Source organism: Rhineura floridana, chromosome 3 (assembly GCF_030035675.1).
Source record: "Rhineura floridana isolate rRhiFlo1 chromosome 3, rRhiFlo1.hap2, whole genome shotgun sequence".
Taxonomy (NCBI): domain Eukaryota; kingdom Metazoa; phylum Chordata; class Lepidosauria; order Squamata; family Rhineuridae; genus Rhineura; species Rhineura floridana.
In genome coordinates, this window is record NC_084482.1 from 97,740,289 (window position 1) to 97,754,080 (window position 13,792).

The following is a 13,792-nucleotide window of genomic DNA, read 5'->3' on the forward strand; positions in this document are numbered from 1 at the left end:
TTATATAGAAGACATATGGTAAGTGGAGTGAAAGAGGAGGGGGGAGTACATGAGCAGTAGAATGCTGGATGATTGGCTGAGCGTTTGAATGGCTGGGAGTATAAATGGAAGAATGACAGTTGAATCTGGGTGGATGTTGGGAGTGTGGAGAAAGAGGGAGTTGGAGTTCTGATTAATAATAAGTCAAGTACAAAACAGGAATAGATGAAACCATACGCTTGTGAAACATTCTAAAACTAATCTTGTTATTTCTGATATTTAATAAATACTTATTTGGTTTACCAAAGGCCTGATCCTTGGCTGAGGGATATACATACCAGAAGGGAGGGCAAGGTAATTACCAAGGCTGAACAGAAACAGTATCTAATGGTGGCAGCGGTGAAGGGAGGAATAATAACAATTCAAGTATCCAGAGCAACCCAGAGTTGTATGCGTTATCTATAAAGATACAAGGGGGTTGGGAACAGCATAAGCACGCAGTCACAAAAGTAACCAGCTAGAGAGAGACTCAGGCAAAGTCTCTGGGAGTATTGGTTATAGGACGTGACTGGTGGTTCTGCCTAGCAGGGGGATCTAGTGAGATCTGTGCTAGAGCGGAGTGAGAAACCATATAAAGGACGGTCTGGACTGGTGGTATCCCTGGTGGTGCCTAGTGAAAGGCAGTAGCCACAAGCAGGTGGGAACCTGACAGGGAGAACCAGGGAAGGACGTCACACCCTCCTCTGACCCTTACCAGTTTGTCTGCATCTTTCTTAAAGTGCGATGTCCAAAACTGGATGCAATACTCAAGGCGAGGCCTAACAAGTGCCAAACAGAGGGGAAATAGTACTTCATGTGATTTGGAGATTATACTTCTGTTAATGCAGCCTAAAATAGCATTTGCCTTTTTTGTAGCCACATCACACTATTGGCTCATATTCATCTTGTGATCAACAACAATTCCAAGATCCTTCTTGCATGTAGTATTGCTGAGCCAAGTATCCCCCATCTTATAACTGTACTTGGTTTCTTTTTACTAGGCATAGAACCTTGCACTTATCCCTGTTAAATGTCATTCTGTTGTTTTCAGCCCAATGCTTCAGCCTATCAAGACCATTTGAATTTTGTTTCTGTCCTCCAGATTAGCTATTCCTCCCAGTTTTGTATCATCTGCAAATTTAATAATCATTCCCTGCACATCCTCATCCGAGTCATTAATAAAAATGTTGAAGAGCACTCACTGAACCCTGTGGTACCCCGCTCATTAACTCTCCCCAGTTTGAGAAGGAACCATTAATAAGCACTCTTTGAGTATGATTCTGTAGCCAACCTGATAGTTCCATCCAGCCCACATGTAGCTATCTTGCTAATCAGAATATCATGGGGCACTTTGTCAAAAGCTTTGCTGAAGTTGAGATATATTATGTCCACGGCATTCCCACAGTCTACCAAGGAGGTTACCTGATAAAAAAAATGAGATAAGATTAGTCTGGCAGGCTTCTAGTAGTCACTGCATTGTTTTCAAGGTGCTTACAGACTGACAGCTTTATAATCTGCTCCAGAATTTTCTCCAAGATTGCACAAAGAATAGACAGCGGTTCTGAGTGTTCTTCAGCCAGATCCTTCAATTTTCCAGGATGCAGGGGGGTTGTTTTAATCCAATACAATTATTTTATTTAACAGACTTCTGGAGATTGTAGATGGATGCTGCAAAGTTCTTTCAGAGAGACAGCTTTTCCAGTTCAGAAATAGTCTTGTGGGGCCAATATGGATATTTTTCTTCGTCCAACCTGCTTTCAGGAAATGCATCCTGCAAATTATCCATTGTCATCTGGTCAAAAAGAAGCAAGTTTCTTAGCAAGTTTCTAAGCTTTCTCATACTTGACAATACATTCTTTAGAGGCTTGCATTTATTTATTTATTTATTTATATCCCGCCCTTCCTCCTAGAAGGAGCCCATAGGAGCGTATAGGCAGCAACACTCTTGTTTGCCTCTTGTTCCTGGGCATCTCTTTTAGCTGTTTGGGTATCCACAGGCTCAAGAACCTTGAGTCTTGAGATTTTTCTCAAATTCATCCACCATGCCAGCTTTGGCAATTGAAGTGTTGTAAGGATCCCAATCTATGGCTGGGACAGTCTCTGGCAAAGAAGAGTATCACTGCATCTTTTCAGGGCGTTGAACATGGGTTTCTGATTGCGAGGCACTCCCTCAGCACATGCTATCCAGTCTTGCTTTCAGAGTAGCTCTGCAGCAAGCCACTGTTACTTTCTTCAGCAACCCTTCACAGCTGCTAACATACAAATGCTGTTACCAAGGTGGCAGTTATAGAGCTTTGAGGATGGAATGCTCAGAGGGCCTCCAGGTTCAGGCCATGTGGTGCCAGTGTGTCCAGAGAGTATATCCAAAAGTTCTCCCTTTTAGTCAATTCTCCTGGATCTGTTGGCATCTCTATAGCTGTTATAGAAAAGTCCAACTGGAGGACAGTCCAAACGTTACTTAGCTTCTGCAAATGAAGCCCCTCTGAGCATTCCATCCTCAAAGCTCTACAACTGCCACCTTGGTAACAACATTTGTGTGTTAGCAGCTGATGAAGGTAGAAGCTGAAACATTTTGGTAATACAATAAAAACCTCTGTTTTGTTAATCACAATTACGTGCATATATTTTTAGGTGATTAATGGAATCATTATAGGGATCCAGCTTGGGTGATATAATATAATACATAATTAGCATCACAAAAGATGCATATGCTAATTTATATTTTAATATTTACAAAGCATAGCATTTGGGCTATAAAGGTATCCAACAGAGCCAGAAAGAAACATCTGCTCCCTCTTAGTCATCTATCTTTCCAAATAGTGGTATTCACAGAATTAAGTCTCCTACTTTCAAAATAATAAAAGATTCAAACTTGCATACCATCTTTAATTCAAGTAGTCACCTTTCCTAGACCAGTATTAAAACTGTCCATTGTGTTCATCCTTGGGAAAATGGCCTTTGGTCCCACCCACTTCATTTTTTGTCCCTCAAAGAATTGACCAGAGAATCTGGGCCTTGGGCTGAAAAAGGTTACCCACCTCTGGTATAACCAGTACTAGAAAAAAAGTATTTTCTATAAACAGTGGGGAGGAGAGCCTGGCTGGGAGTCCAGAGTCTGAGTTCAAATCCCCGCTCGTGTCTCCTGGGTGTCAAGGGCCAGCTAAAGATCACCCCCACGGTGAGTGGCTCAGGGATTACATGTCCTGCCACCTGTGTAGCTGTGGGCAAGCTGCATAGTCCCAAGGAGCCCAGTTGCCCCCCAGCTGGCTGTTGCGGACAAGGAAGGGGCTGGCTTGTGCAGCTGTGGCAAGCTGAGCAGGCCCTAGCCAGCTGGGGAGGACTAGCCTCAGAGGAAGGCAATGGTAAACCCCCTCTGAATACTGCTTACCATGAAAACCCTATTCATAGGTAGCCTTAAGTCGGGATCGACTTGAAGGCAGTCCATTTCCATTTTCAATCATCTTTTAATCATACCTAAATAATAGACTTTGAGAGATCAAGTCTGCTTGTCCACATACTCATTTATATCACGAAAAGGTAGTTTTTCTCAATACAGAATTGTTCGTGCCCACCCTCAACTTGTTGCTTTCAATCAAGATTGATTACAGATACTGTCATTCAGACAGGTAGGTGTTTGAAAATCCCCCCTTGATTAGATTACGTGTTTGAAAACCCTCACCCTCACCCTTAACATCACTGGGCAAGTGTGGACACACATACGCTCCCCATTGCTGGCACCATCTACATCTGTTTTCAAATGTACACATTGCAATTTGTCAAGAAATATTTTTCAGGGGCAAAAAATATGCATCTAGATTGTCTGTGGATTAAGTAGAAAAAAAGAGAACTCACTCTCTGCTGATTCTAGAATAAAATGTGTATATACAGCCCAATTTTTATTTCTCTGTTAAAGTTCATTGTTTAAACCTTACCAAACGCATGTTAATGTCCCCTGCATTGTGCATCAATGTTCTGCTAATGCACAACAGTTCTGAGTCAAAGACAAGCTGAGACTCATTTCCTTGGCATGCAGGCCTCTAGTGCCAGCCCTAAGTCATTTTGCCCCACAAAATGATTTTCAAGGCACCAAGTATTTGGGGAACACCAAGGACCAAGTCACACAGACCATTGGAGTGTAGGTTTTATATGTGGTGGGGTCATCGGGGCCAGTTCCTGTGCAAGTTTGTGTTCTGTAAATTTGCATTAGCTTTAATGGACATTTCAGTGGGGAAAGGCTCTAGAAGACATTTCAGCTGTTACACCAAATCATGTTTTTAAAAGCAAAACCATGATTTGCTCTTTACATATGAATCCAGATTGCTCCACTTGCACAAGGTGCTTTTGCCTAATTTTTGTCTCACCTCCTGCAGCCCCTCACACCACATCCAGGGCTTTCCTGAAGGTCCCCTAATCCTCAGGTGAGGTTTCTTGGGGTTCAGAGATCTTTAGTGGGGACAGGGTCAAAAAGCCCTGTTATGAGAACATACTTGTACTTGCATGAATATGGATACAATCTAATACTTTTGGGGGTTTAAAAAAAATTTTTTTTTAGGAGAATCACAGAATTTTTATATCTTTTTTAATATAGGTGTAATCATATTCAAAACTGGTTGCCATAGAAGTATACAGTATTATGGTGTTTAGGAATTAATTGGCAAAAGCTAAAAGGAAGAAAGAGGATATCTCAGGTCGTTTGTTTCATATTAGGGTTACCAGGTTCAGGGCCTGAGACTGATCCTGTATCTTTAGGAGAAGAGAAAGTCAGCCAAGTGCAGGTGTTCTTGCAACACTGTAATGGGAAAAACCACAAGGTGGAATTCTCCCTTCCTCCTGCACAACTTTTAAAGATACAGAAGACCTCTTGGAGGCTGCTTGGAGACTGGGGTGGCATGCAACAATATGTATGTTTTATTTTCAGTTTAAAATCAATGAAGTCTTTTATGAGTAACAAATAAATTTGTTAAATAACAAAGACGTGTTAAAGTCATGTATACACATTCATAGAAACCTAGCATTCTAATGTCAATTAATATCAATCATCATAGTACATCCCCCTCAAGCAATTTAGTCCCTGAGTTTAATTATATCCCAATTATAAAGCTTCTATCTAAGAGCCACATGCTTACAAATGGATCATGAGCATGTCTTTAACAATCCTGTGAAAGTTATTAGCTGTCAGACTCTGAGCAGACATTAGCTCTGATTCCACCTTATATATTTGAAAAAATGATAAAAATAATGATTGACATTGTGTTGGTTTTTGTGATCAACACTGTCCAGTTTGCAATGAACTTGAAATGTTATAATGGAAATATTATTGAAATGAATGGTTGTTTATTTAGAATTTTCCCCTCATTGCAATGGATGGATTTGCATTTTATGACTTCATTGTTTGGGTGTCTAAATTAATAAAGGATGGGGGAGGGGGAATGAAGGCTGCTATTTTATGCACACTTACATAGGAGTAAACCTCATCTAACATAGTGGGACTTTCTTCTGAGTAAACATCCACAGGATTGTTCTCTCACTGGGGAACACTGCTCAGTTGAAGGAGCCCTGCGGTACCCCTCTCATTACCTCCCCCTAGTTTGAGAAGGAACCATTGATAAGCACTCTTTAAGTACGATTCTGTAGCCAGCTGTGGATCCACCTGAGAGTTGTTCTATCCAGCCCACATTTAGCTAACTTGCTAAACAGAATATCATGGGGCACAATCTTACCGTGCAATTTATTATTTTGCACAGACTAGCTCTAAGAGTGGGGATGCAGACTATTTTGGGGGTGAACTTTATTTTTCTAGAGAAACTGATCTTTCTATCTTGGGAAATTTCTTGAAAAGTACTGCCAAACATTAAGCTTCTTGAGCTTTATTCTTGTTTTTGACCCTGATGGTACAATGTTGAAATTAGCACCCCAAATTAATAGCAATCAATAACAAGACAACTCTATCTTTTTTTGAAAAAACAAAAATGCTGTTTATTTTTTTAAAATCTGTTGTAAGTTGCCTAGTGATCAACAAATGAAATAAATACATACATAAATAAATAATTATCACCTTAAAACATATACTAAAATAACAAACCAACATTTCTTCTGGAGAACTAAAGGGAGGTGGACTGTTGCATGTCTTCTGCATGGTCATTCTGAAGCCTCAGGACTATTGCAGAAAACACCCTTTTGTCTCCAGTTAATCCAATTGCTTTCCTTGTCTGGACTCTCAGCAGGATTGTAATTGAACATATCAGGGAATCTACATACAGAGTACTGCTCTCTGAGACATGCAGGTACCACAATGTGTAGGGTTTTAAAGGCTGACACCAGCACTTCAGAAGTTCATTTAGTAGCCAGGATGTTTCTCACAAACCTATTTGAATATGCTACCACCTGCTCACACCTCTTAAGAAGCAATCAAGCAGCATTCTGCAGCGTGTGATGCTTCCCGAGTATCTTCAAATGCAGCCCCAAATAAGAGTGTATTGTGATAGTCGGCCACAGAACTTACAAATACATTGATGAGAAAGCAAAACACACATATGCAATGTGAGAAATGAAAAATAGCTCCATTGACTCTTCCAGAGTGAAACTAGTCAGTAAAAGGTATCTAAACATAAAGCAGCCCATGTTATAGATCTGTATGATTTTTAAAACTGGTCGGTCTCAGAAACAGAACCCAGGCCTGGATATTCCATTAGCCTGACTTTGTGTCTCAAGCTCTTGGAGGTCGCTGATTCATAGAGTCACCATAAGTCGTAGTCTACTTGGAGGCACATAACAACAACAACAAATTTGCACTATTACACAAATAGTGTCATGCCTTGTGATGGCTTTATGATGGTTTTATTATGCTTTTTGTGGTGGTCTATTTTTTTTCTTTTGTATTTTTTGGTATTGATTGTTTTTAGCTGAATTTTACTGTTTTAACTTAGTAAACTGCCCAGATGACCTTGTTGACTGGACAATATATAAATGCTACATATAAATAAAGTAACATGACACAACATAGTATTGGATGGAGCCTTTCTGCATGTACAGCAGCAAAATCCACAAGATGGAATGCATCCCAGAGTGTGTCAACTCCTGAGTTCAGTGGATGAGGCCTAAATATGAGTGGCTGGTCTGCTGACCACAAACAACTGGGCATTTATATTTTCAGGCCCCAAATACGCAAAAAATGAGACAGGAAAAGGGACAGAATGATGTCTATAAATGGCATAGTGAAATAAACGCATTAAATGCCTCGCCTTGGTCCAGGGGAGATTTGTTGTTTCTGCTTTGGTCTATTTTTCTGACATATGGAGCAGGAGGAAATGGCTAACTACTTCTGTAGGAGGTGGTTCAGGACAGGATCTTTCTGCTAAGGAAGCCACACCTGCAGAAAGACACCAAACAAACCTGAGCTGTATTGTTTTTGTGGTCTGACATTTAGGCCTGTGTCATACAGAAAAAAAGAAAGAAAGGAGAGGTGGAGAAGGGGAAGGTGGTGTGATTATCTGGCCCCATTTAACCTCACAAGGTTGTCAATAAGGAATAAAATATTTTGTTTTTCTACAGTGACTTCTGTTCAAAACTATCACCGTTTCTCAACAGTTAAACTTGGATCTAAAATGTATTCAGATCACTTTGACAACACTTCCATGTGACATTTGCTGAATCATTAAAAAAACTCCAGCAAGAGAAGGTTAGAATCAGAATCATTTTTGGACATTGCTCGGGTATTCGCTCAATGTGGAGCGGTTTATACATTCTGAAGTAGATAGATATCAACATTGATTTGAATCCTAAGATAAGGTAATGTAAAGAGAGATCACAGGAGTAAATCTTGCCCCCCCCCATTCCTCCAAAGAGCTCAGGGTGACATATATCTTTCCTCACAACAACCTAGCAAGTTTAAGAGACAGTGATGGGCCTAAGGACACTATCATCCGCTTAGCTTTATAGTTGAGCATGGATCCTGAATCTGAATCTCCAGTTTAAGTACAGCATACTAACCACTATCCCACAACAGCTCTTTTGAGTATCAACATTTCTGAGTTTTCATCAAGGGGTCAAAACCATTCCATAACAGCCGAAGCTTAACCTTTTTCACGTTCTCAGGTATAGAGGCTACTGTGTGTATCAGAAGAACAGAATGACTATTTTTGTTGTGGTAGGTCTCTGCCCGCATGTTTGATGTTCTCTGTTGACCACGATGACTAATGACACTTTCCATTTTAACTAAAGGGACTCAAGCAATGATAACATCATTTGATGTGGCTTGGTTGGACACATGATTACTCAGAAAACAGTAAAGTCAGTCAACATTCTTTTGCCTCAGCTCAATAAGCCACAATTTATTTTTCTTCTGGAGCCTACAAATAATGTAAACTTCTTTCTACTAGAACTATTCCACAATCCCAGTTACTGTATCATCATTAAGTTACTCACCAGGCACAAACACTGCAAAGACCAGTTGGCCTGCCTCACCATTTCTTTTTCAGTTGTCCACGTAGAAGGAATTGGTCAGGCGGCTTTTTAGTTACACCCTACCATACATGCTCACAGATCCCTGAAGCAAAAGGTGCTGCCCGGTTTGATGTTTTCTTTTGACCTACTAATGAATCAATGGATTCATCTGACCGCTTCTAGTTCAGCAGCTTGATAGTGAGAGTCTTGCCAAGAGAATGCTAAGCTCCAGCAGACAATTCCTTTGTAGGAACCTTACTGGGACTCCATTGTCACTAGGTAAGCAGATGCCTTTCATGACTGTGGAGGAAAATCTTTGGTTTGATTCCACAGAAGGAGTTCATAGCAGAGGCTAGGGTGAAATGCTGCTAGAATGTTGTTCACCCAACAGAGGCTAATAACATTGAAATTAACTCTGAATACAGAAGCTAGCTCTCTGTGATTATTAACACAGCATGAATTGTCTAGTGGCTGTAAGATAACAGTATTTGCATCTTCTTTTTATAGAAGAGAGGAAGTGAACCATATGGCTGTTCACAAAGAAAAAGAGTTAACAATTATAGTCATTGCACTCTCCTATTACGTATTATCAGTAACTAAAGAAGGAGTATATTAATTAATCTTGAATTGCACAGATGTGCAGCCTGTTTCACAACTCACCAGGCAGAAATATTGCAAAGGCCAGGTGGTGTGCTTCATCAAAGGTCCTACTTTTGCTTTGCTCTTAATTAGACATGGCTAACCTGTGGTCTTCCAGATGCATGTTTTCAACTGGTGTGGGTTTAAAGAGCAGTTTGGGAAAGAAGGTTCTGGAAAGGGGTCATATTAGGGTTGCCAGGTCGGAACCATCCAAAAACCTGAGAAAATGGGGGCGGGCCCTAGTGACGTCATGGGGCGAGCCCTAGTGACGTCACGGGGCGGGCCCTAGTGACGTCATGGGGCGGGCCCTAGTGACATCATGGGGCGGGCCCTAGTGACGTCATGGGGCAGGCCCTAGTGACATCATGGGGCGGGCCCTAGTGACGTCATGGGGCAGGCCCTAGTGATGTTACGTGGCGGGCCCTAGTGACATCATGGGGCGGGCCCTAGTGATGTCATGAAGCATGATACATTGTATCAACCACGCTTGCGTGCAGCATACCATTCAAAAAAAATTTTCTGATTGGAAATTAAAATAGAAATCTTACCTAAAAGAGGTCCAGCTGAAGTGACAAGGTCATTCCTTCTCACCATCTTAGGGAGTATGGATGGAAAATGGAAATGGAATGCCTTCAAGTCAATCCCAACTTTTGGTGACCCTATGAATAGGGTTTTCATGGTAAGAGGTATTCAGAGGTGGTTTACCATTGCCTTCCTCTGACTTTGGACACATATACTTTGGACACATAATGAGAAGACATGATTCATTAGAAAAGACAATAATACTGGGGAAAACAGAAGGGAGTAGAAAAAGAGGAAGACCAAACAAGAGATGGATTGATTCCATAAAGGAAGCCACGGACCTGAACTTGCAAGATCTGAACAGGGTGGTTTATGACAGATGCTATCGGGGTCGCTGATTCATAGGGTCACCATAAGTTGAAATTGACTTGAAGGCACATTAACAACAACAACTGAATTAAAGATACAAAAAAAGAAAGTGGAAGGTGTTTTATTTTATTTTTTACAGCCTGGAGAAGTGGTAAGAGGTAAAGTCAGGAATGAATGCATTTTTTTAATGAACAAGATAGCATGTTGAACTATCTTGTAAAAATGAACTAAGAGTGCTTGCAGCAGCTATGCTAATGCAGAGTGAGCCAGTTGTTATCTGCATGGTGCTATGAAGTCAGTTGTATGTTAACTGTATGCTCATGCAACAGATGGTATAGCACAGTGGGGAGGAGAGCCTGGCTGGGAGTCCAGAGTCTATGAGTTCAAATCCCCACTCGTGTCTCCTGGATGTCAAGGGCCAGCTAAAGATCACCCCCACAGTGAGTGGCTCAGGGATTATGTGCCCTGCCACCTGTGGGCAAGGTGCATAGTCACAAGGAGCCGTTTCCCCCAGCTGGCAGTTGCGGACAAGGAAGGGACTGGCTTGTGCAGCTGTGGCAAGCTGAGCAGGCCCTAGCCAGGTGGGGAGTACTAGCCTTAGATGGTAAACCGCCTCTGAATACTGCTTACCATGAAATCCCTATTCATAGGGTAGCCATAAGTCGGAATCGACTTGAAGGCAGTCCATTTCCATTTCCATGCATATAATTAAACAGATGCAGTCAAGTTTTTGGACTTTATTGTGATTGCTGGCCAAGCAGGATAGGGCTCATGGGAGTTTTAGTACAATATCTGGAGGATGCTACTTTGGCTGCCTTTGGGATAATAGATGGCAGCCTTAAGTCTGAAATGGTGTTTGGAATTCTGTAGAGACCAGCCAGTACACATTATGTCATAAGGCCAATTCTTAACCATTTGGCTGTGGCAGTTACCTGAAATTGCTCTTTCGTGGGCTCTCACAAACACCACCAAGCTTTTCTTTTAAAACAGACCAGCTTGTTTAAGTACATACAAAGAATAAAAAAGGAAGTCAACTGACAAGAACAAGACACTTTTTTTCTAAGCAAAATTGATCAAAGAAAAAAAGTATGCTTGTGTGTGTGCCTGTGCGTTTGTGTGTAACACACACACACACACACACTTACATGTAGCATAGAATCACAGAGCTAGAAGGGGCCTTTTAGTCCTTCTAGTCTAAGCCCCTGCTGGAAGTCCAAAACCCAGAACAAGATCAGGTCTGTTCGCTTAAATTGCCACATTAGAGACTTAATGAGACAACACGAGTCAGTTTAATGGGAACTTTCCCACAACAGGGTGACCATATGCTTAGATCTGATAGACCTGAAGCAGTTGACAATTTAGGGCAGACTTCCCCAGCTTGGTGCCCTCCAGATGTTAGCTGGTGGCAGCTGTATGCCCAAAGATACCTGGAAGGCACCAGGTTGGGGAAGGCTGCTTTGGGGAGATGGGAAATGTGCAGAAAAATGGAACAATGGCACACATTCCTATTTGTTGTCATTTCAATCTCACTCCCACATCCTGTCAAGAAAAGACAATTACATGATGATTCTGTCTGTTTCCAGCAGTGCAATTATCCAGAGGAAATAGTAAGAAATTGAGGATTAGGGCCAAACTCTCTCTTTCTCTCTCCAGCCTCTCTCTCTTTCTCTCTCTCCAGCATCTCTCTCTTTCTCCAGCATCACTCTCTTTCTCTCTCTCTCTCTCTCTCTCTCTCTCTCCAGCATCTCTCTCTCTCTCTCTCAGCATCTCTCTCTTTCTCCAGCATCTCTCTCTTTCTCCAGCATCTCTTTCTCTCTCTCTCTCTCTCTCTCTCCAGCATCTCTCTCTTTCTCTCTCTCTCTCTCTCTCTCTCTCTCCCGCATCTCTCTCTTTCTCTCTCTCTCTTTCTCTCTCTCTCTTTCTCTCTCTCTCTTTCTCCAGCATCGCTCTCTTTCTCTCTCTCTCTCTCTCTCCAGCATCTCTCTCTTTCTCTCTCTCTCTCAGCATCTCTCTCTTTCTCCAGCATCTCTCTCTTTCTCTCTCTCTCTCTCTCCAGCATCTCTCTCTCTCTCTCTCCAGCATCTCTCTCTCTCTCTCTCTCTCTCTCTCAGCATCTCTCTCTTTCTCCAGCATCGCTCTCTTTCTCTCTCTCTCTCTCCAGCATCTCTCTCTTTCTCTCTCTCTCTCAGCATCTCTTTCTCCAGCATCTCTCTCTTTCTCCAGCATCGCTCTCTTTCTCTCTCTCTCTCTCTCCAGCATCGCTCTCTTTCTCCAGCATCTCTCTCTTTCTCCAGCATCTCTCTCTTTCTCTCTCTCCAGCATCTCTCTCTTTCTCCAGCCTCTCTTTCTCTCTCTCCAGCATCTCTCTCTTTCTCCAGCATCTCCCTCTTTCTCTCTCTCCAGCATCTCTCTCTTTCTCCAGCCTCTCTCTCTTTATCTCTCTTTCTCCAGCATCTCTCTCTTTCTCCAGCCTCTCTCTCTTTCTCTCTCTCTCTCCAGCCTGCTACCCACAGCAGCAGTGGACGCCGGACGGGGCCAGCTCCTTCTTAGCCCCGAGGACGCCCGGCCGCTTCACCCCTCGTGCTGTGGGCGCCGCTGGGCGGCAGTGGCCGCGATGCGCTCCCCAGCCAGAGATGCTGCCGCTGCCGCCGCCGTCGCCACTGCCGAGCTCCATCGCGACCACTCCCGCCCAGCGGCGCCCACAGCAGGAGGGAGAATGACAGCGCCGCGCTCGCCCGACTGGCCTTTTAAGCAGCGCCCGCCTCGTGCGCCCAGGGCCAGCCCCTCGTTGCTGCTCCCGCCCGCCCCTGTCCAAGACAGGCTGCTGCCTGGGAAGACAGAGCCCGGCCCCGGTGGCACCAGCTCTCCCTGCCTCAATGACAAAGGGCGGGAAGGCGGCCAATGAAAAGCCGGAGATCATCCAGTTTAAGCAAAGTATTGCCGGAGGCCGGAGACGGCCCTTTTTTCCCTGAAACTCCGGCCAAAAACCGGACACCTGGCAACCCTAGGTCATATTCTGCAAGCTAAACTGGAAGGGGGAATCTATATGCCTGAATGAAGAGGGACAAAATAATAGTGTTTACAGCAAGGGTGGAGAACCTGTGACCTTCCAAATGCTGTTGGACTCCAACTCCCATCAGCCCCAGCTAGCATTGCCAATAGTCAGGGATATTGGGAGTTGTAGGTCAACAATATCTAGAGGGCCACAAGTTCCCCATTCCTGCTCTAAATTGATAGGGCAACATTTAAAAAATCCTGAAAATGAGCAAAGTTCAGCTTTGACTATAAACATGCTTGATTAGGCCTCCTTTAAGCTATCCCAAATGAGTTTGAATTTTAATATAGTTGAGCAACTCTTTTGGCACCTCTTATTTTGGTTACAATTTACTGCAAGCGTTATCCATTTCTTCCTTAAACCACAAGCACCTCTAGATGCTCTTTGGCCCCTCTTGCTTTGATTGTGGCACTCTACAGTCTGGATGCTCTGTATTATGTGCAACTGGCCAAGCAATCTTAAGGTAGTGGCTCCTGCCATGGCAAATGAACCACCATTTTGGTTGGTGGGCTGATTTAAAATTTTTACATTTTCAGTGATGTGCCAGAGGAATGAGGGGCTTTGGCTCTTGTGGATCTAAGGCCTTCTACAAGCAGCTCCTGCTGTGTCCCACCATCAGTGACATCTATCCACTGGAGCTGCTGTATCCTAAAAACCCCTTTAGACAGCCTTTGGAGGACTTTAGAATTGTTGCCTAATAACTAGTTACGAATGGGGATCCGGTTTCAACATGTACTGCAGAGGACT

General features: G+C 43.0%; 1 protein-coding gene and 1 pseudogene across 11 annotated transcripts in view; one reads left to right on the forward strand and one right to left on the reverse strand.

Moving 5' to 3' along the window:
• The window catches only part of FGF1 (fibroblast growth factor 1), a 140,425-nt gene that overhangs the window by 63,035 nt on the left and 63,598 nt on the right, over positions 1–13,792 (forward strand). The gene's annotated exons all lie outside the window — the stretch shown is intronic.
• LOC133378774 (ATP synthase subunit d, mitochondrial-like) lies at positions 1,700–3,983 on the reverse strand (annotated as a pseudogene).